This window comes from Rattus norvegicus, chromosome 7 (assembly GCF_021556685.1).
Source record: "Rattus norvegicus strain SHRSP/BbbUtx chromosome 7, alternate assembly SHRSP_T2T, whole genome shotgun sequence".
Lineage (NCBI taxonomy): Eukaryota > Metazoa > Chordata > Mammalia > Rodentia > Muridae > Rattus > Rattus norvegicus.
The window spans coordinates 131,535,300-131,558,535 of record NC_141540.1 but is presented as its reverse complement, the minus strand read 5'-3'; the positions used below and the strand labels follow the sequence as shown (position 1 = coordinate 131,558,535).

Sequence of the window (23,236 nt, the reverse complement as noted above, 5' to 3'; positions counted from 1 at the left end):
ACTACTGAAAGTACAGAGGCTACCACGGGCCTCCAGGGAGCTAAACTCTGGTCCTTACGATTGAGTGGGAAGAGCTTGACCTACAAAGTCATCTCCTCAGGACTCCTGCTATTTTCATTTTCTAAATTTAATTATGTTTCTTTTTGTTTACTATTTAGAGCTTATTAGGATAGAGATTGTCTTCCTATGGGGTAAAGGAAATAGCTAACCGAGGCTTAGGACAGAGATGTTAACTCTGTGTCCTGGGATTTAATCAGAAAGGGAAGCTGCTGCAAAATTCATCTGTGACATGGAAAGGCCATACCACTGTGGGGCAGGAAGTGTGGCAGTAACAGGTCAGGTCCAGAGCCAGACAGGGGAATAGGTGACAATAGACATTCAAGTTGGCTGTGTCTGCAGCAGGGGGCACAGCTGAGTTAGGGGTCCTTGGTTCTTAGTGCACATACCGTGTATCGGGTGATAGGAAGGTATGAGACCATGCCACCCCAATGTTAGGTGCCTGTCACTTTATGGGGTCCAAGTGAGGAACTTACATATTACATCTGTTGTACCTGATACATTCTCAGCCCTAGTTTTACTGATTTTAATAAACCCACATGCTCTATATTTTCTGTTCTTCCAAAGAAACTTTTAGGGTAGCTCCCTTTCTATTCCCAGGAATGAGTCTCTTATGCATCTGTGATGCACAGGTGGGACCAGACACACGGTGCAGTTTCTGGCTCCACCCACGGGCTTCTGTCACCTTCTTACCTCAAATTGGACACCAAGGTTTTTTGTGGAATGGAGTCTCCTAGGAGAATACACATCCTAAAATAGCAAGTAACTTAAGGGTACCGAAACCATGCTGTGGGCGTTCCGTCCCTGGGACAGATAAAGAAATGGCTGTTTGGGAAAGACAACAGATTGAAATTCAGAGACTGAAAGTGGGAGGGAGAAGTTGACAGCTCTTGTTGGGATGGGAGGGGAACCCGGCCTTGAGAGTTCACTGCCAGGTTTTGGGTTAGGTGCTTTGTAAAGCCCCTGTGTCCTTTTTTCTTATCATCTCCTTCAAATGTTTGTCCTCCAGTGAGCTCTTTTCTTTCCACCATTTTTCCATGAGAAAGGAAGCAGGTGTCTTAGGAAGCCCAACCCTCCTTTTCCAAACTGCCTCTGCCCATTTCACTTTCCCTCAGTAGAACATAGCCTGATCTCTACAACCACAGAAATTCTGGCCAGTGAGAGCGTCATCCCAATCACTTTGAAGCACCAATTAGTGTTTCTAATCTTTCGTGACTGTGTTCAGTGCACCTGAGCTTCCACTCAGATACTTTAAACATCTGGTTTCTTAAAGGCCAATAGGGGACTCTTTCTCTCCTCTGGAGGTTCCAGTTCTTGCCTTTATTTCTGCCTTTGGGATTATCAATAGAAATTGGCCTTCACTTTCCATGGACTCCCTGCTACAGTGTATCCTCAAGAGTTAAGATGAGTTTCATCCCAAGACCATAAAGAAAAAGAGGCTTGTGTTTTACTGCAACACTGTCTGATGTCAATACAAAATGGGTGATGGGAAATTTGGTCAAAGGACGGAAATTTAATGTAGCAGACTCTATTGCATTGGAAACAGGGAAAAGACCTATTGTGCCTTATGTTCAAGAATGGAGACTGCACAAAGCAAAAGAGGGAAACTAGTGACAGCGTAGATGGCAAACTCCACTTTTCAAAGTAGAATCCACAGATAATGGGGACCAGAGGAAGCATCCCTTACCCCTCCAGAGTTCCATACCACCTCTAAACTTTCCTATTTACATTCAAGACACCAGGAAAAAACAGAGATCCCAATCCTAGAGTATGTGCATACTAGAAGTGGAGATCTTTACCATTCTCTCCTCTGCTCATAGTGCTTCCCTCAGGGGAAATGCCTACCTCCAAAGGCACAATTCGAGTCTAGGTCCTTTTCTTAATCATAGACTGCCAATGATACAAGAAGCTCAGAAAGCTCTTTGAGTACCCATCCAGATTTATCAATAGTCCCAAGACCTCCACCTTAGCTTCCCAACTGGCAAAGACTTGTACTTAGGCTAAACTATTTATTGCACTCTGGGGAAAATGAGAAGATCTTGGTGGAAGCTAAAAGGCACACAGACAAGTTATTTAGTAAAAATCCTAAAGTCCATCTGCTTAGTGGACAGGCCATCCCAGATCAAAAGCTCACTGGTTGGGATTGTAATACTCCAGTAGGGACGTATAGCTATTCAACAATGCTACAAAGCTTAATTGGAGGAATGAAAAATGACAACAAGAAGCCTCTTTACAATATCAAAATCAGAGAGAACATTCAAGGAAGGGAAGAAAATCTTGCCTTGTTTTTCAACAGGATAATAAGCAGATTAACTTTCTTGGCCATTGTGTCTAGGGTTTCCGGAAATTCACAAGTCTGGATCCATTAACCGATGAGGAACAGATCCATTATCTGATGAAGAGCAAGCATTTTAAGGTAAGCATATTAATACCCAGTCAGTCCCTGACATCCTTAGAAGGCTCCAAAAAGGACTGATGGGATCTCAGACACCTTAGGCTCAGGTGTGGGACACTACCTTCTCAGTGTCATCAACTGAGATCTGGAGGAAGACACCAGAAAAAGAAGAGAGTAGAGAGAGGGCTCCAAATGATTGTGCTTTCCTTTCAAGACACCATTAGCTGACTTATCTACCAAGAGATTCCTATATGAAGTTTCAGAGATCAAAAGTCCAAGGCTAGACCTACTTTTGATTCACACGCTGCTGTGTCCCATGAGTGTTGGGCCTGGCATTAGACGGCCTGGCATTAGAGGATGTGAACCTCAATTTCAACTTTTATTCCTCTAGAACTATGCCATTATGAAAACCATGATTTGAAACATTTATTCCTCATGGTTCTTTGGTGCCCTTCTTCCCTGTTGAGAAGAGACATATTGATTTGCCTAAGGACAATCATGCACTTTGGCAGTATCCTTAGAGTTATGACAATCCTAGTCTCTTACATAACTCAAGGGAGTCCAATCAATTCAACTGTTTGAGACATGGCATCCCTGGTTAAGCCCAAAGGATTTGCCCAATCATAATCTAGACTGAGCCTGGGGTTAGTTATATTAGTAAAAGACAAAAACAGGGAGATAGGGTGCTGAACTGTTGCAGTAAAAATAAAAAAAAATGGTGGATCCAGTTCCTGCATGTACCCCTGTGGTTGTTCTCCCACTAGTTCTGGCTCCAGTGGGCCATTGGAACTAACTCTAATTTATCTCAGCAGCTCCTTGCTGCCCCCAAGTACTTTCTGACCTGCTGTCCTCAAGCCGTTCCAATGAGACACCCTGGTAGGCTGTCCTGCCTTCACTCACAGCTCTCTTGGCTTGTTTCCACCATGCCACACATACACATCCCAATTCCATGGAAGCCCAGTGTTTCCCACCACCATACACTCTCTTGAACTCAATTAAGTTGCCACATAAAAGAATACACACAATATCCTCTGATCCAATTGATGAGATATAATTTGACTATCTAGACAACACAAAATCCTATATACACCCATCCCTTAAAAATAGTCACAACACCCTGTAATATGTATAGAGAAGAATCTTAACATCTGCCGCCATGTTCTCTCAGCAGCCTTCTTCTCGCTCCGGCCTCCGCTGCCTCTCTAAAACTTTCTCCCACCCATCCTTCCTTCTTGTCCAATGACAGGCCTCATTCCACCCTGTATCTGCCTTCACCTGTATAATGTCATCCACCTACACTGAACTAGGATTGCAACCTATCATTAACATTTTCTAAAACTCACCTACTAGGGTCTCACCAATTCTTTTTAGGTACCTTAATCCCAGCAGTAGATAAACTGAGCAGAGAATGTCACATGATTTCAGGCTTGTCAATGAGGCAATAATCCCTCTGTATTCTCTGGTGGCCTGTCCCTACACTCTTCTGTTTCAAGCCCTTGAGTGTACTTTATGCTACAGTGTCAGTAGATGCTCCCATTTCTTTTTGCATTTCTTTGTGCCCTGACACTTGGCACTTGTTTTCTTCTGAATGGAAGGATCCAGTCACCAGAGTTCACCATCAGTACAAAGAAAGGGTCAGCCTCTACTCTTTTGTAGGGCACTATGAAAAAGTCTTAGGGACCCAGTTTTGGAAGAAGGAGCTATTCACTATGTAGATAACATTTTTACATGTAGCCTTTTCAGGGAAAGCTCAAATCAAAATACCATCAGAATCTTAAACTGCCTAGCCCATTAAAGCTGCCAAGTCTGTCAGAATATGACCCAGATAGCTCGATAAGAAGTGAAATCTCTGGAATGCTTTGACGTATTGGCAAGACAATCATAACCTTCCAAATGAAAGTCACAATTCAACTAGTGCCACCAGAGACCGAGAAACAGCTTTGATCCTTTTGTGGGGAATGGCTAGTTAATGTCCAAAACTGCCAGGTTTAGATACATTAATGGCAAAACTTCTCTGAAGTTGTCGAGGACCTGTTCTGAAAGTCCTACTAGTCCAATACACGGGCCACACCCCCATATACCGTCACAAACATATCTAGAGATTATTTTCGCCTGCAGCATTTGAACCATTTAGTGAAGATATCTTGTAAGCAGATGAATATGCATCTTTCAGTCTGTGGAGATATGAATTAAAGATGTTTGCGAGGCCTCAGGAATTACCCATAGTCACTGAAGGTTTGAAGATGTTCACGTAGGCCACCATCGTCTTACCCAGCTCCCAAGCTTCAGTTACTATGTAGGCGGAAAGGACAGAAATCACAAAAGCCCTGAAGCAGAGCATGCAGGGTGTGTCCTAATAATATCCAAGAGCATTGGTGTGACTAGAGCCACATGAGCATGATAAAGGGAGAAGAACTGAGTAAAGAGAAATGATTGGGTAGAATGTGTGACCACCAGAAGTGCTCATCTTGACTCCACCTAGAGTGAAAACCCATCCAGAGGGTTAACAGACAAGTAAGATAATGGTGGTGTTTTTAACTGAGTGATTTTTAAATTAGCATATAAAGTAATTGCTCTTCATATAAAATTTTCAAAGATACCATATCTTTGTTTTTATTGTCTTTATTGCCCCTCTCCCCCATCTTTCATGTCTATTCTACCATTCGGAAAAACATGGGGCATATTAACAACCAAAACTTGCTCATAAAACATAAACAAGAGGTTCCAGATCTGTTAGGAATCGTCCAACTCCCCAGATGTCTAGATATCTCTCAATTTGATGTTTCTTAGTATTTCCAATTTAATAATGGAGACAATGCCCCAAGAGCAAGATTTTGTTTTTCTCTCATATATTACAAGAGACTGGGCATGCCCAGTGCTAGAGTTTCTGTGAGACTTTACTTTATTAGATTAAAGGATTGTGCCAATTGACTATCCCAGTAAAAAGGACTCAGAGTCTGGCCTGCTAATCTATTTTTCAAAGCAACAGCTAGAAGCCCTCATCCCTCAACAAGTAAAGACCGTACAAATATTAAAGAGACACGTTTGGTTAACCAGAAGCAGGTTAATAAAATATCAGGCAGCCCTCCTAGATGATCCAGAAGTAATTAGCAAATCTTCTGGCGCTCTAAATCTTGCCTTCCTTCTGGCCAGGCAAAGTTCTTCCAAGCTGGCACATTTGCGTAGTGAACCAGTCTCCTCCACCCATGCCAGCTGCGCTGACTCAAATGACCATCCTCTAGACAGTTTGGAGGAGATATGATCTGCTGACGGGAGCAGTTATTTTCTAAGTGCAGGGCACAAGGCAGGACATATGCTGTGCTTGGCCAGATGTCAGTAACAGAGGCTTCCCCATCATCCCTGTCTACTCTCCTCCAAAATGCTAAACTCGGGACCCTGTCAAGGGGACCAATTTAGGAAAAAGGAAAGAAAAAAGATTAGCATTTGCTTTGATTTGAAGTATGTCTGCACGATTTTGCGTGCTAAACTAACATCTGGAAAATGTGATACTAACAGCCAACAGCCTGCCCATAAAGCATAAACAAGAGATCTAGATCTACAATGGATTATCCAGCTCCCTAAACAAGTAATCCACTGCAAAGGGCATCAGTAGGATGTGTCTGGTGGCACCCAAAGAAACAGGCTGGTAGACAGAGCCACAAAACAAAATACAGTTTTATGGTTTTCCCTAGAACTAGCACTATTTCCTCCAAGAATAAATTGTACAAAACCAGAGCGTATGCCCCAAGAGTAGAGTGAGCTACAGAACAATGTGACAAGTGAAGGAGACCATGGATCTACTCGGGAATTAAAACACTAATACCTCAGACCCTACAGTGGAAAATAATCAAAAGAATACATAACTCATGCCACCTAGGGAGAGGTAACCCCCAGAAATGCTAAGACAACTATTTATAGCACCGGGACTGTGCTGACTAGATTATTATGTCAATTCAATACAAACTAGATTTGTTTGGGAAGAGAGTATATGAATTGAAAAAGATTCCCCAACAGACTGAACTGCAGGAAAGAATGTTTTCTTAATTAGTGATTGTTGCGGGAGGGTCCAGTTCGTCAAAGGTGGTGCCACCACTGTGGGTACCTGGTCCTGGGGTAAGAAAGCAAGCTGGTGAGCCATGGGAAAGGGGCAAGCCAGGTAAACAACACACCACCATGGCTTCTGCTGCAGGCTCTTTGCCCTGCTTAAGTTCCTACCCTGACTTTCCTCAATGATGAACTTTACCTGAAAATGTGATATGAAATATGAAATAAACCCTTTCCTACCCATATTGCTTTTGGTCATGGTCTTGGTGTTGTAACACAGCCATAGAAGCCCTAACACAGGCTATCACAGTAAAGAAGACATGTCATACTTCATTCTGTGCACACCAACTCTCCCCCTCCTCCTCCTCCTCCTCCTCCTCCTCCACCTCCACCTCCTCCTCCTCTTTCTCCTCCTCTTCTTCCTCCTCCACCTCCTCCTCCTCCTCTTCTCCTTTTGAGCTAATACAGAGGATAAGGACTTTTACAGCTAAGGGATGGCAAATAGACTTTACTCAGATGCCCCTCTGTGACCACTTTAAGTAGCTGTTGGGGTCTGTAGATACCGTCATCAGCTAGATAGAGGCTTTCTCTAGTCAGACTGTAAAGGCCGCTGCAGTGGCAAAGGCCCTCCTAAAGGAAATAATCCCAAGCTTCACTCATCACAGAGCACTAATGGATCTTCATAGTGACCGAGCCTGTGTTGAAAAGCCTTTGGGTAATATTTACACTCTCATCAGGCAAAACCAAAAAAAAGTGACCAAACTATTAAATATATCCTAGCAAACCTCTGAAGTATGACTAAGACTATATTGCCCAACATTCTCAGGAGATTTAGAGCACATAAGTACTGTGCTGGTTTAGGAAAGAATTCTTAGAGAGAAACAGGAGTCAGAGAAAGGGAAGCTCCTGAACATGAATCCATTGTCTCCAGGGCATCATTTAATTTTGAGTTTAAACAGAAGGTTGGGGGCTTCCATTAGCTTACAGATGGGTGTAGGTGTTTGGAAGGCTTTTCCTCACACCGTTTCTGGCCTTAGACTCTGGAGTCAAGCAGGAGATTCTTCTGTACATAGCTACACAATAAACCTGTGGTACATCCTGTGTGTTGGGAACAAAGTTATGACCATTCCAAAGGATGGGGCCACAAAGACTGTGGCTTCTGGGGCCTGAATCCTCCTTAAGTCTTGGAAAGAATGACCACAGAACTGTGGGATTTGGGGTGGAAGTGACCTTACTATGTGGTCCTGAGCACCCCATGGCTCTGGGGCTGAGGGAGTCATCGGATAAGTTCTTATCTTCAGAATAAAACCAACAGCCTCAAGCCAGATCTGACTTTAACCCAGAGGCAAATGCCTACACCCACCAGTAAGCCAGTGGAAGCCCTCGACCTTCTGTTTAAACTCAAAATTAAACGATGCCCTGGGGACGATTGATTCACGTTCATGAGCATCCCTTGCTCTGACTCCTGTTTCTCTCTAAGGTTTCTTTCTAAGCCAGCACAGAAGTACTTACGTGCTCTCAACAAAGTGAAGCCATTTCTTCTATTTTGATATTTTCCCCTTCTTTATACAGGACTAAGAGATCCTGTGGTTTCTAATTTAAGCAAGGTAGCTGACATTAGCTGCTCCCCAGATTGCTGGGTTTATCCTAACGTGAACTAACCACCGCAGAAACCGCTATCCCTAAGGATCCTCCCAGTCAGTGTGGAGGAGCTGGCCCACGCTGAGGTCTTAGACACAGGTTTTACCTGTATCCATTACAGTGGAACAAACCATCTATAGTTTTGGTGGGGGGTAGCCCCAAACCTAAACCCTCAAAATAAAAGACTTCCCACTTAGAATGAGTCTTCGAGCCAGAGGGATGCATACACTTCCTTGAAAGCAAATGATGAATTTATCTTTTCTCATTCTGATGGAACTGGTCCAAATCCCAGGGATGCTGAAGCTCTCTCCATGTGATTTCAGTGCAGTTTAACTGGAGAGGAGGGACCATCCTGGGAATCAGAGAGTAGAGGGGACTCCGACTAATCCTACGATACAACTCTTAAGAACAAGAGGGTGTTTAACTGTTTTCTTAGTAACCACTCTGAATGTGCCTCGGTAGCCAATAGGAAAAGGCCTTTTGCCTATCTCTGCCAAAATGATGCCTTCTTGTTAACAAACATTCATAGTGAAAGCAATCTAGACCATTTCCCAGAATCCAATGTTCTCACCCTTGTCACCTGGCCGTGGTCTACAAGGCTGGCTCCACCACATTGCCGTAACCTCTTCTCTCCCTGAATATGAAGATAATAATTTCCGTGGACCTGTCCCTCTCCTGTTGGTCTTCAGGGAGCATGTAGCCCTGCTAGAATCAATCAGTCTCTCTCTGTCTCTCAATATCTCTGTGTCTCTGTCTCTCTCTGTCTCTCTCTGTCTCTCTCTGTCTCTCTCTGTCTCTCTCTGTCTCTCTCTCTCTCTCTCTCTCTCTCTCTTCATCTGCTGTTTATTGATATGCAGTATAGCAACAGGCCTGGAGATGCTACAGAATACAAGGTGGAGGTTGGAGTGTCTGCAGTGACAGCAGTGGAATGCACAAGGAGGAGGGTTGCAAAGCTGTTGGGAAAGTAAGTCAGGGCCAGGGCCAAAAGTCATCTACACCAGAACCCTGGGCCCCACCCCCTCAGCCCCTACACTTGCTGTCTCCTGACTCCAGGCTAGGGCTGAGAATTCTCTGGGCAACTTTCTACAGGAGCAAAGTACACAGAGATGATGCTGCCCTTCTGAGACAAAGTCAGAGGGTTTCCAATCCTGCGTTCCTCCTTCACCCCCGGGTCAGGTAGGGCCATGAAAAAAATAGCTCGGCTCTCTTGTGTGTTTCAGAGGCATTAATTTTCCCTGGCGTCCTAGCCCACCAGTGCCACAATATGGCTCAGATATTGTGGTGATAGGATAGGAGAGGGGAAAGGGCAGGGGCTAGAAGAGAGGCTCCAGAGGGTAAGGTACAGGCACTATGCACATGGATTTGATGAAGCCAGAGCCAGGGCACCATCCGGTCAGCACAATGACCACATCTTCCTTCTTGAAGAAGCCTGGCACCTTGCCAACATTCATGGTCAAGCTTACACGAAGGTCAACATCCTCATCCCAGTCATCCTGTACGGCATACTTACTCAGCCCAGGGAAGACGCTACGGTACAGAAGGGCCTGGAGAGCAGTTTGGGGATTGCACGTTGAAGCAATGATAGGAGCCCTCAGGCAGTACCGGGCCACTTGGTGAGCACTCCTGCCAGACTTGGTGAGCATAATAGCCCCACTGCACTTGATGGAGGCCTCCACAGTGCCCACGGCGCTGGTAATGGGCACGGAGTTCCTTGAATAACTGCAAGTGGTAGATGGCAGCCTCTGTCTCTCAGGCAATCAGGTGCTGCATGCGAACTGCCTCCAGAGGAGTCCCCTTTCTCCAGACAGCATGATGCAGTCTGCTCCATCTAGGGCAGCATGGTTCACTCTTTCAGCACGGGTGGGGCGTGGCTTCTTGATCATGCTCTCCAGCATCTGTGTGGTACAGATGACTGGCTTCCCAGCTCAGATGCAAAGTCTGATCATCATCTTCTGAGCCAGCAGCACCGTCTCTGTAGGAATCTCAATGCCAAGGTCACCACGAGCCACCATGATCCCATCACTGGCCTCCAAAATCTCATCAACCCTGCGGACACATTCATAGTTCTCGATTTTGGTGACGATCTTGATGTTCTGGCCCTTCTCTCCCAGGACCTTCCTAACCCCATGCACGTCAGCTGCCTTGCGGATGAAAGACGCAAACACCACGTCCACATCCTGCTCCACCCCAAACTTCAGATCCTGGATGTCCTTTCCTGACACGGCGGGGAGGTCCACAGCAGCACTGGGCAGGTTCGTGCCCTTCTTGCTGCCCAAGGAGCCACCATTCTCCATCTCTATCACCAGGTAACAAGCACCTTTCTCCTTCACCTGCAATAGGATGAGCCCATCGTCCATGCAGATCTTGCTGTCCACTTCCACCACCTTGTAGATGTTCTTATAGTCCAGTCACAGGATGCTCTCGTCACACTTTTCCATGTAGGCATTGTCCAGGTGATCTTCAGCGTGGCTCCCTTCTTCAGCTTCACCTCTGCAGTGCCGCTGCCCTTAATGAGTGCCGTCCGGATCTCGGGTCCCTTTGTGTTCAGAGGCACCACAACGGGACGGTAGAGAACGGAATCAGATGCAAGCTTTCTGTGGCTGCACGGACATTCTTGATGGTCTCTGCATAGTATTCATGGGTTCCATGAGAGAAATTCAGCCGAGCCACATTCATCCCAGACTTCAGCATCTCCCTCAGCATCTCCACAGATCAGGAAGCAAGGCCAATGTACAAATGATGCCAGGGTTGTGGGCTGTGATGGGTGCAGAGTCAATGTCCAGGGGGCATATGTGCTCCAGGAAGGTATCGGCCATGGCTGCATGGAGCTGTTGGGTCTGAAAGAAGACAGTCTCTGCTTCGCTGTGTGGCTTCAGCCTGGTTCCTGAGGTCCTCCAGCATACTTCGGATCCTGTTGAAATACCTACAGTGGACATCTGTGGAGTCAGGGCATGTCCCTGCTGTAATTACACTTTTTAAATGCATTTGGTGTAGCAATATATTATTATAAAAATATCTCTTACATCTAAAGAGATTGGAACCTTTGCTGGACCTCACAGCCAGGGTTAATAATATATATCGAGGTCACTTAAGACTGAAGACTGCTGTCCTATTGGGTACTCAGCCCGTTGTTTAGCCTACATTAAAAAGAACAATGTGTAAACCAACCATACTTGCTTTAGATTTCCCATGTGATCAGATTTTACAACCTAAAATAATGCATGGCTGTCATTTTAAATGATGCTCTCTCCCATGCCTCTGACCTGAGAGTAATTCATGTGTGTTTCCATGTGCGTTATGACAATAATTGGCTGGAAATAGCAGATAGGCCGAAAGCAGTCTTAGAAAAATGAATAATTACCATGAACTCTGGAAGAAGCGTTTGTATATTGCTTAATAGTGTTTGTTGTTTGCTATCTGGGGCAGGAGGGGTCGGGTGGAGTCAGTGACATAATCCCTTATAAACCTCTGTCAAAGATTCCTGCAAAGATCTCTCATTCCTTCCCCACTCGATGCTTTCAGTGCTGCTCAATAAAAGAGAGTTAAAAGCCCTTTATCACACACACACACACACACACACACACACACACACACACACACACACAAAGACAGGAACAGTCAGATTCACAAGACAGCATTCAGGCAAGTGCAGATTCAGACGTATACAACAGTCAGTGTGATGGAAGTCACAAGGTGAATGAAAAACAGAATTCAAACACGGGCTAGCTCTTGGTTAAATAACATTAAGGTGACATGCATTGGTTTCTGTCCTCAATGAGATACCAACGTACTATTGACTCTGCCTTTGTTATTCCTGTGTTCAAACTGACACAATTGGATGCTTCCCGTGAGGCTTCCTAATGTGTTAAAACCACTGCAGTTTAGGACTGTGGGTTCCTTGTACGTTGAACAAGGATGTATTCTCTTCTGTTCAGAGATGGCGAGTTCTATACACTGTTTTGTCCACCTTCCTTGGCTACTAAAGTATACTAGAGAGAATATCCCAGCTTCTGGGTATATTACCAACTTGGTGTCTCCCCCCCCCCCCCCACCAGGACATTACTTTAAAAAGGAAATTCATGGTCTCAGGGCTACCAAACATTCCTGAGTTTAGTGGCCTAAGTACTAAGGTATCAACACAATCAAGAGAGAGTTGATAGACCAAGGGGTTTCTTTTCGGCTGTAGAAGTTTTAAAATGTAGAAAGTTCAACATTTCTACATTAAAATGTTGACAGTGGACATGGAAGGCCACTGTGGTTGCTATCAAGGCCCAGCTTGAAAACCTTGACTCTCCTGCATAAATGTCCTCCTGCAGAACCACAGGGCCTTAGGTTTCTTGGGAGTCCAGGCAGGAGTTTGTGTAATGCTTAGCAACATATATCATTTGTGGATAAATAATTCATTTAAAAGTTAAACAAAGTTTATAAAATTAAAGGGTATGATTAAGATATACTACTCTAAGCTAACATCTATCAGCAGTCACAAGTTTTCCCTTTTGGACCCACAAGGGTGGTAACAGCCCGGCACTTAACTGTGTATTCTCGCTTGTGCATTTGGTCCTTGTGTCCCAGACATAATTACTCTATTTGGGTCTTCTAGAATCCAGCAATTAATGCATGTAAAAATGGTGACACTCCAGGCCCCCAACCAGTTGCTGACCCAGAATGACTTGAGCCTGAGATGGAGCCTCCCCTCTGAGCAATGGACAAAATAAAGAAGACTTCCATTGTCCTTTTTAGGCAGGGACTGGCCCACCATCAACAGTGGATATAGAGGAATCATCACCCTTGTGCAGACACAGCTCCCAAGGAGGGACTGAAGCACACTGGGAAACAGTGGAAAAAAATGCAGTTTCAGAAATTAAAATATGACAGGCTATGGAATATTTCACTAGTTTCACGTTTCACCATTCAATGACTGCTGATTGTCTTGTGGAAAGAGGTGGGAAAGTTGCCCCAGTTCCAGCTGTTGGCTAGCTAAGAGTAGCAACAGGAATGATTGCGGGCAAGACAAAGAGGCTTGGAGGAGGAGTTGGGGATTTAGCTCAGTGGTAGAGCGCTTGCCTAGCAAGCGGAAGGCCCTGGGTTCGGTCCCCAGCTCCGGAAAAAAGAAAAAAGAAAAAAAAAAAAAAGAGGCTTGGAGGAAAGCCAAGAACTGATAGCTGTGTCTGATGTCCGGAGTCCTACAGTTTCAAGCTCTCTTTGTAGTTTTTCAGACAGTCCAGATACATTCCATAAAGTCTAGCTAAAGGATACACACATATCGCTCCTACAACTAGTAATGAGGATTTCTAATATCGCCAGCGAACCTTTATCTGTGTACCTTGCCCCATGGTGGCGTCCTTTTTATTTTTTTATTTTCATTTTTATTTATACCCCGAGAGCTCAACTTTTCATGGTGAATCAAAGGCCACAAATACAGTGGCTCTTACCTTAGTCACCACTGTCACTTCCAAATTACTGTCATAGATCTCCTGTTGGGGAAGAAATTACATTCTACATTCTTGTTTCTAAATCAGAGTGCAAGCTCGTGCGATAGCCGGAAACAGAATTTGTATAGATAAGGGGTTCATTGCATGTCAGCTGGGCTAAGGTAAGAGTCTTGGGGTTTGCTTACCATTTATATATCTCTCTGAGAAGCCCCCTACCACCATACCCCTGCTTTTTTGCATCTTTTGTCAAGCATAAGATAGCACCCAGTTTCCAGCGGAATGACATAAAACTGGAATGAGCGGCCGCCTTTAACATAATCGTATCTAAAATTACACTTTAAATCAATCAAGGTACTTATCCTAATAGGTAGAAAAACAAGTCGGTTATTAATTATATGCTTAAATCGTATGAGGGATAAAATGATAAATATTCACTTCCCTTCAATCAAGGATCTAGAGCAGCTGGAGAGATGGCTCAGAAACACTAGCTTCTCTTCTGGAGGACCCCAGTTTAAGTCCCAGAACTGATAGGATGGCCCACGACCTGGAACTCTAGTTCCAGGCTTCTGATAGCCTCCTCTGGCGTCCACAGGCCCTGCATGCACATGGCGCACTGACGTACCTGCAGGAAATACACTCATACACATTTAAAAAATTTATTCTAGAGACCCCAGTTCTAGTTTTTTCCTCTTTTTAAAATAAAGATCCTAGATGGAATAAACAGAAGTAATGGGCCAAATATCACTTCAAGAATTTTAAAATTTACCCCTATAATGATACTTGAATTAAATCCTTGGCTGTGAAGTGCTGAAGCGCTTGGGCAAATGCACACAGATCGTGACGAGGTGGCCTTTACCCTCCGCTGGGGATATGTGAGTTATTACACCGCGTGCTTCACCTTCAACACCACGGCTTGGAAACGGCCACGTTTCTCGCTGTAGGGTGGCATTTAGTGATGACATTTCGAAGTAGGGATCTAGAGGACCATTTTTCTTTTAGAACGACAATAACAGTAATAAGAAAAAGCAGCAACAAGACTGACTGAAGAGACCCTTGCAAAAGATCTGGTCAGGATCTGGGCAGAGGAACTGGCTTACAACCATGAGGGAGTCAAAAGCAAGTGTACTCCAAAGAGAAAGAAAAGAAAGGGAAATAGAACGGCGTTTTGTTTGTATTGCTGCGGACCTTGAGAGCTCTCTGCTCGGAAGAAATCAGCTCACTTTGTTGGTTCAGAAATAGGACTTGATTGGGCTAACTTACATGCTATTTTCTGACATCCCAAATTTGCTCATCGCTCTGAGCAAATTTTACAGCTTTTCCCAGATTTTAGCGGAGTTCCTCAGGGGAAATGGTATAAGATTAAAATCTGAAGTCAGACTAAAAGGAGCTGAGGATGAGTCAGAGCCCTGGACCATAAAATCAAATGAAATGATTAAATAATGTAAGTCCAAGCATAACCCAATTAGTCTCTGATCGGGAGCAGAAGTCAGCATGAAATGAATTGCGTGCGAACTGGGAGAGTGCGAGGAGTTTCCTGGCTCCCGTGTCCACCATCTAAGTTACTCTGGGTGCCTGCAATGTGTACCTAGCCCTCGGTTTAACGCTGGGCTTAGGAGTCTTCTTTTGTCTCACTTTGACCTCCAGATCATTTGGCTTGCTAAATTTAGACACCTCCAAAACCTTAAAGGACACTCTGCAAAGTAGGTCTGTGGAAGTTTAGAGTGAAAGAAGACAACAGACACTTTCCTATAATAAATAAAAGAAACAATGATTTCTAACAAAAAAATGATGAGAGGAAGTGGGCCTCTCTGCCTGGACTTGATATCGCTGGTGTTCACAGCGCCACACCGAATTACAGTTTTAGAAGCTGGAATTACTGAGCTGCAGCCTCAGCGATCACTCATGAATTCTACTCACTCCTCCTACTGGTTCCGTCTAGGTGCAGGGCTCAGAACTCATTGATTGAGCATAGATGGAGGAAGACCTCTGGTTATTCACTCAATTCCACTACATAGAAGATCGGTTAGTAACCAATTCAGAGTCATCTGGCCACTCTTTCATTAACTCAATTTTTTCCTCTGTTCTTAGAGGCATCCCAGGGAAGGAACTTCGTTGATTGTACTTACTATTTTAATACAAAATAGCTACTGTTTTTGCTCTTAGCAAGTGTGGTGGTTACTACTGATTGTCAATTTGTCAGGACTTTGAGTCACCATGGAAACAGACTCTTGGCATATCTGTAAGAGATTATGAGAATTAGGTCACTCGAGGTGGGAAGAGTCTCCCTGAAAATGAGCAATGATGATACTTCAGCTTGGATCCTAGACTGAATAAAGAGGAGAACGTGAGCTTAGCACACTCACTCATCGGTATCACACTCATCACTCTGCTCTCTGACCTGTGGATGCAATATGTGGTGGTTTGAATGAGAGTGGCTCCCATAGGCTCCTAAGTTTGAATGATTGGTCCCTTTAGTGGAACTGTTTGGGAAGGATGAGGAGGTGTGGCCTTGTTGGAAGAGGTGTGTCATTAGGGGTAACCTTTAGGATTTCAGAACCCCATGCTATTCCAAATTAGTTCTTCTCCCTTCACCCCCATGCTTTTTGATTGGATGTAAGCTCTCAGCTACTGCCCCAGCACCTTCCTGCCTGTCTGCTACTCTGCTCTGCCATGTCGGTTTTAGAACTCCTGCTCTGGAACTCTAAGCAAGGTCTCTCTCAGTTACAATTTCCTTGGTCATAGTGTCTCTTCACATCAGTAGAAAAGTAGGTAGAATGCAATGTGACAATGTGACTTGCTGCCTGACAATGCTGCCGCTGTGACTTTCCCACTATTAAAAACGAGTGTTTTTCTCACATGAAAAGATAATATAAATGTCTCTGGTTAATAGTTCAACAAGATTCAATAAAGATGATATGGAGTTTTAAAAATAATTGTTGTAGTGTAAAGAGCTATGTTTTTGTTTCTAATTTTAAACCAGCATACAAAACACAGGACTCTGTATGACACTTTAGTACATACTTAAGTTTGGTTGATTGTTTTTCCAATACCTACTCCCCCCACCCAGCCTCCCTGGCCCCCATCCAGGGTGTATTCTCAATAATTCCCTTCCCCTTAACAACATTTTTTGATGCTTGATTTCCTCATGACAGCCATTCTGATAGACTAAGAATCACAAAGCAGTTTTGTTTATTTTATTAAATAATTTTATTTACATTCCAAAAATTGCCCACTTCCCAGTCCCCCCTCCCTGAGTTCTTCACACTGCCCCCTGCCTCTTAGAGGGTGTTCCCCCACCCATCCACTCAATCCCAACAGCATCCCTTCTCCCTGGGGCATCACGTTTCCACAGGATCACACGCATCATCTTCCACTGAGGTCATGCAAAGCAATCCTCGGCTACACACATGCCTGGGGCCATGAACTAGCCCATGTATGCTCCTTGATTTTTGGCTTAGTCCTTGGGAGCTCTGAGGGGTCCAGGTTAGTTGACACTGTTGTTCTTTCTGTGGGGTTGCAACCCCCTTTAGCTCCTTAAGTCCTTCCTCTAACTCTTCCACATTGGGCCCTGACCTCAACTTAATGGTTGGCTGTAAGTATCTGCATTTGTCTCAGTCAGTTGCTGGTAGAGCCTCTTCAAGGACAGCCATACCAGGCTCCAGTCTGCATGTACAATATGGCGTCAGGAATAGTATCAGGATTTGATGTGCACACATGGGATAGATCCCAAGTTGGGCTGGTCACTGGGTGGCCTTTCTTTCAGTCTCTGCTCCATTTTTTTTCCCTGAATTTCCGTTAAACAGTAACAATTCTGGGGAAAAATTTGAGATGGGTGGGTAGCCCCATCGCTCAACTTGGGGCCACACCTACCTGCTGGAGGTGGTCTCTTCAGGTTCCATTTCCCTGCTGTTGGGCTTTTTAGCTGATGTCATCCCCATTGAGTCCTGGGAGCCTCTTACATTCCAGGTCTCTGGGACTTTCTAGAGGTTCCCTCTACCCTCTTACCCCCACTGCTGCATACTTTTATTCATTCTCCTGGCCCTCTGGGTGTCCCTCCTGCCTCTCCTCATACCTGATCCTGCCCCTCCTTTTCCCCTCACCACTCCCCTCCCCATCCCAGTTTCCTCCCTCCCTCTGCCTCCCATGATTATTCTGTTCCTCTGCTAAGTGAGTTTCAAATATCCACACTCGGGCTTTCCTTCTTGCTAAGCTTATTATGGTCTGTTAGTCATATCATGGATATTATGAACTTCTTGACTAATATTCTCTTATCAGTGAGTACATACCACGCATGTCCTTTTGGGTCTGGGTTACCTCACTCGGGATGATATTTTATAGTCCCAAGAACACATCAAAACTATCATTCATTATGATCCAGTAGGCTTCATTGCAGGGAAGCAGGGGTGTTCAATATATGAAAATTCATCAATGTAATCCATTATATAGACAAAATCAAAGAAAAAATCACATGATCATCTCATTAGATGCTGAAAAAGCCTTTGACAAAATCCAACGCCCCTTCATGTTAATGGAGAGATCAGGAATTCAAGGTCTGTACCTAAATATAATAAAAGCAATGTACAGCAAACCAACAGCCAATATCAAATTAAATGGAGAGCAACTTGAAGCAATCCCACTAAAATCAGGGGCAAGACAAGGTGCCCACTCTCTCTCTATCCAATATAATACTTGAAGTTCTAACTAGAGAATTAAGACATGAAACAAAGATCAAGGGGAGACAAATTATAAAGAAAGACATTAAGGTATCCCTATTTGTGGATATGATAGTATGCATAAGGGACCTACCAGGGAACTTCTATAGCTGATAGACAACTTCAGCAAAGTGACAATATAAAATTTACTCAAATGAATCAGTAGCCTTCCTCTACACAATGGATAAATGAGCTGAGAAAGAAAATAGGGAAACAACACCCTACACAATAGTCACAAATAATATAAAATATCTTGGTGTAACTCTAACCAAACTAGCGAAGGATCCATATGACAAGAACATCAAGTCTCTGAAGAAAGAAACTGAAGAAGATCTCAGAGGATGGAAAGATCTCACTGGTAGGATAAACATAGTAAAAATGGCTGCCCTACCAAAAGCAATCTAGAGATTCAATGTAATCCCCATCAAAATTCAAACACAAATTTTCACAGACATAAAAAGAACAATTCTCAGCTTCATATGGAAAAACGAAAAACCCAGGATAGTGAAAACAATTCTCAACAATAAAAGAACTTCTTGGGGAATCATCATCCCTGACCTCAAGTCGTACTACAGATCAATAGTGGTAAAAAAAAAAAAAAAAAAAAAAACAAACACATGGTATTAGTACAGAGACAGACAGGCTGATCAATAGAATAGAATTGAAGGCCCAGAAATGAAACCACACATTTACAGACACTTGATCTTTGACAAAGAAGCCAAAAATATACAATGGAGAAAAGAAAGCATCTTCAATAAATGGGGGCTGGTCTAACTGTTGGTCTGCATGTAGAAGTACTCAAATTCATCCATATTTTTTCACCTTGTACAAAGTTCAAGTAAAGTGCATCAATGACTTCTACATGAAACCAGATACACTGAATCTAATAGAAGAGAAAGAGGGACATATCCTCAAACACATTGGCACAGGGGAAATTTTTCTGAGCAGAATACCAATGGCTCAGGCTCTAAGATCAACAATTGACAAATGGGACTTTATGATACTGAAAAGCTTCTGTAAGGCAAAGGATATTGTCAATAGGACAAAATGGCAACCTACAGATTGGGAAAAGATCTTCACTGACCCTACATCTAATAGAGGGCTTGTCTTGGTTAGGGTTTTACTGCTATGAACAGACACCATGATCAAGGTAACTATTATAAGAACAATATTCAATGGGGACTGGCTTACAGGTTCAGAGGTTCAGTCCATAATCATGGCATCATCCAGGCAGACGTGATACAGGTAGAACTGAGAGTTCTACATCTTCATCTGAAGGTTGCTAGTAGAAGACTGACTTCCAAGCAGCTAGGATGAGTGTCATAGCCCACACCCACAGTGAGACACCTACTCCAATAGGGCCACACCTTCTAATCATGCCACTCCCTGGGTGGAACATATACAAACCAGCACAGGGCTAATATCCAAAATATACAAACAACTCAAGAAGTTAGACTCTAAAAGAACCAAATAACCCAATTAAAAATGGGCTACAGAGGGGCTGGAGAGATGGCTCAGTGGTTAAGAGCACCGACTATTCTTCCTGAGGTCCTGAGTTCAAATCCCAGCAACCACATGGGGGCTCACAACCATCTGTAATGAGATCTGATGCCCTCTTCTGCTGTGTCTGAAGGCAGCTACAGTGTACTCATATACAATAAATAAAATCTTTAAAAAAAATGGGCTACAGAGCTAAACAGAGAATTCTCAACAGAGGACTCTGGAATGGCTGATATGCACTTAAAGAAATGTTCAACATCCTTACTCTTCAGGGAAATGCAAATCAAAATGACTCTGAGAATCCACCTTCCACCAATCCGAATGGTTAAGATTAAAAACTCAAGTGACAGTACATGCTGGTGAAGATGTGGAGAAAGAGGAACCCAAAGTGATTTTAATTTCCATTTTTCTGATGGCTAAGGATGTCAAAGATTAAAAAAGTATTATTGGTCACTTGTATTTCTTCATTCGAGAATGGTTTTTTAAGTTGTTATTCTATGTATCGATTGACAGATTTGCTTTTTTTTATATTTAATTTTTGTATTTCTTTATAAATGTTATTTGTATGCCTAAATGTGAATTGTATGTCTGAAGGTTAGCTGTCAAATTTTTCTCTCATTGGGAAAACTATCTTTTCACTCTGTTTCTTTTGAAAACTATAATTTTTGAAACACATAGATTAAAATGGCAGGTTTAGTTCACTCTTAGATGAATGCTGATATTTATCTGAACTGTTCAGTTGTATTTAATTTATGAAATACTTGAAAGTAAAATGGTATTTTATTTTTATCTAGTACCACTTAATTTATGATTATTTGCTGATTTTGGAGGGGACAGGCTGTCTTTAAAATTGATCCTTCTTCCTAACTTCCCAAGTTCTGAGATTACAGGCATGTGCCATTATTCTTGGCTCAAAATAACTGTTATTTCAAATGCTCTAGAATTATTTTAGCTTTTCTTGAACATTGAGAATATTTCACTTGTACCTGCCATTTGTACCTTCAGCTGGTACTTTGACATAGCCTAGCATCACCTGAGAGAATCTCAATTGACAGATTGTCCAGGTCAGATTGACTCACATGTCCTGAGATAGTATAATGGGGAATGGCAAGACAGTAACTCAAGGCAGGAACCTGGAGTCAGGGACTGGAATAGAAGCCATGAAAGAATGCTGCTTACTGTCTTGCTCCTCGTAGATTGTTCAACTGCAATGTTTTGTACAATTCAAGACTGCCTGTCCAAGGGTAGCATCTGTCCTAGTAGGATGGTCCTCCCAAGTCAATCATTAATCAAGAAAATGCCATATGGAATTGGATACAGGGAATCGGATGGAGAAACTTCCTCAGTTGATGGCCCTTTCCCCAAGTAATTCTAACTTCTCTAAAGATGACAAAAAAAAGAAAGACAACCACCACAACAACAGAAAAAAAAAAAAAAACTAAAGAGAGCTCCTGTAACATCCCTAGAATAAAGAAAGTTAACAGATACACAAGACAATGACTTCAAAAAGAATTATGAACACGGTCAAGGAACTCAAAAAGAATATGAAAAATACAGTTGAATGAAATAAAGAAAACAATTCAAGATGTGAAAATAGAATTTAACTGGAAGATAGAATTTCTGAAGAAAAGTCAAACTGAAATAAAACTTCAGTAAAATTCAGGAAGTCAACTAAAAACCCTAGTGGAAAACCTAACTATAGAATGGATCTAGTGGAAGTAAGCATATCAAGGTAGCACAATCACGCAATCAAAGAAAGTGCTAAGACTAAACGAACAGACAAACAAACACGATAACCGGGAATAGTAGGTTCAGGAACTCTGAGACACTATTAAATACAAAGTTAGAGTGACAGTTTGGATACAAGAAACCCCTGTCAAAGGCATAGAAAATATTTTTAACAAAACCATAGAAGATAATTTCCAAGTCTAAAGAAAGTGATTTGTGGTGGATTTGGTTTAATAATTGTATTATGTTAATTGGGTTCTCAAAATTGAATGAGATTCTGCACGTAAGACACGAAGGGTCCCTGCCTCCAGTTGGCTTTGATTGATAAAGTTGCTGGTTAGCTACGTGGAGGTTTGGGAGTGGCCCAGCCATTGAGCTGATTAAGGCATATTAAATATAAGGCCATGTGTGTGTGTCTTTCATTTGGAATTCCAGAACATTGGAGTGGGTAGGAACTCAGGCAGCTGCTGCCAGGGCGATTTTGAGTAGCTTTAATCGCTTAAAGCAACAGTGATTCCCATCATGGTGCAAGAGGCATACAGAACACCAAATAGCCAGGACCAGAAAAGAAAGTCTTAGAAGACAAAATTAAAGAACAAAGAGAGATAAACAAAATCACATATAAAGGCAGGGCCATGAAAATAACACCTGATTTTTCAGGGGAGACTTTGAAACCAGAATGACCTGGTCTGGTATTCCACAAGGTCTAGCCAGATGCTAGCTCAGACTATACAAACTAGAACTTCAATCAAAGTTGAAAGAAAAGAAATTTTTTCCATGATAAAATCAGATTGAAGGAATCTATGGCTACCAAGACATAGGTTACGGGATATTTCAGAATGAAAAGGTTAAACACACCAGAGAGAGCACAGGTAATAAATGAATAATTCCAGAAGAGACAGACAAAAGAAGTGTAAGCACCACTATGATAAAATAACACAGGAATTGGTATGCATTATCCAGTGGTAACTCTCAATACTAACTTTCTGAATCCTACAGTGAAGAGAAATAGACTAATCCATTAAGTAAGAAAGAAGGGTCCATCTTTTTGCTGCCTCTTAAAACACACATCAAAGACTGACAACACCTTATAGTAGAAGGATAGAAAAACGTGTTTCAAGAAAATGAAACTGAGACACAAGCAGGGGTAGCTAATCAAATATCTGACAAAACAGACTTCAATCCAAAACTAGTTAGAAGAGATAAAAAGAGGCATATTAAAGGAAAACCTACCAAAATGACATCATAATTCTTAATATTTATGAACCAAACAATAAGTCACCCAATTCCTGATAAAAAATATTGTATTTTACATCCTCAGAACTTGTGTCACAGCTCACGGCAAGTGCTTTATTCATCGAGCCATCTCCTTAGCCCTATATTTGTATATTCAAAAGACACAGGTATTGTGTTGTTAAACTATTTCTTAAAATAAAGGAGTGGATATCGTTTACAAAATACCATCACCTATTTAAGTTGGAGACAAACATGGATGAGATTTCTGACTTAGAAATATATTAAGATTTTTGATGAAAGCATTTGCAAAATGCTTTTATTTTGTGTTTTATTCACCTGAATTCTTGTACTTTAATGATTATCAGCAGAACTTCATCCCCCAAGACAAAAATGTTTATAACAGTTTATAGTGTATGTATGTTTATGTATCTGTTTATGAAATTATGTTCATACCAGTGGAGGAGGTGAGAAATATTATGAAATTAAGACCC

General features: G+C 42.7%; 1 pseudogene; it reads right to left on the bottom strand.

Annotated features, from left to right (window-relative positions):
• Window positions 1-9,450: 9,450 nt before the first annotated feature.
• On the bottom strand, window positions 9,451-11,073 carry Pkm-ps8 (pyruvate kinase M1/2, pseudogene 8; annotated as a pseudogene).
• Between the last annotated feature and the right edge of the window lie 12,163 nt (window positions 11,074-23,236).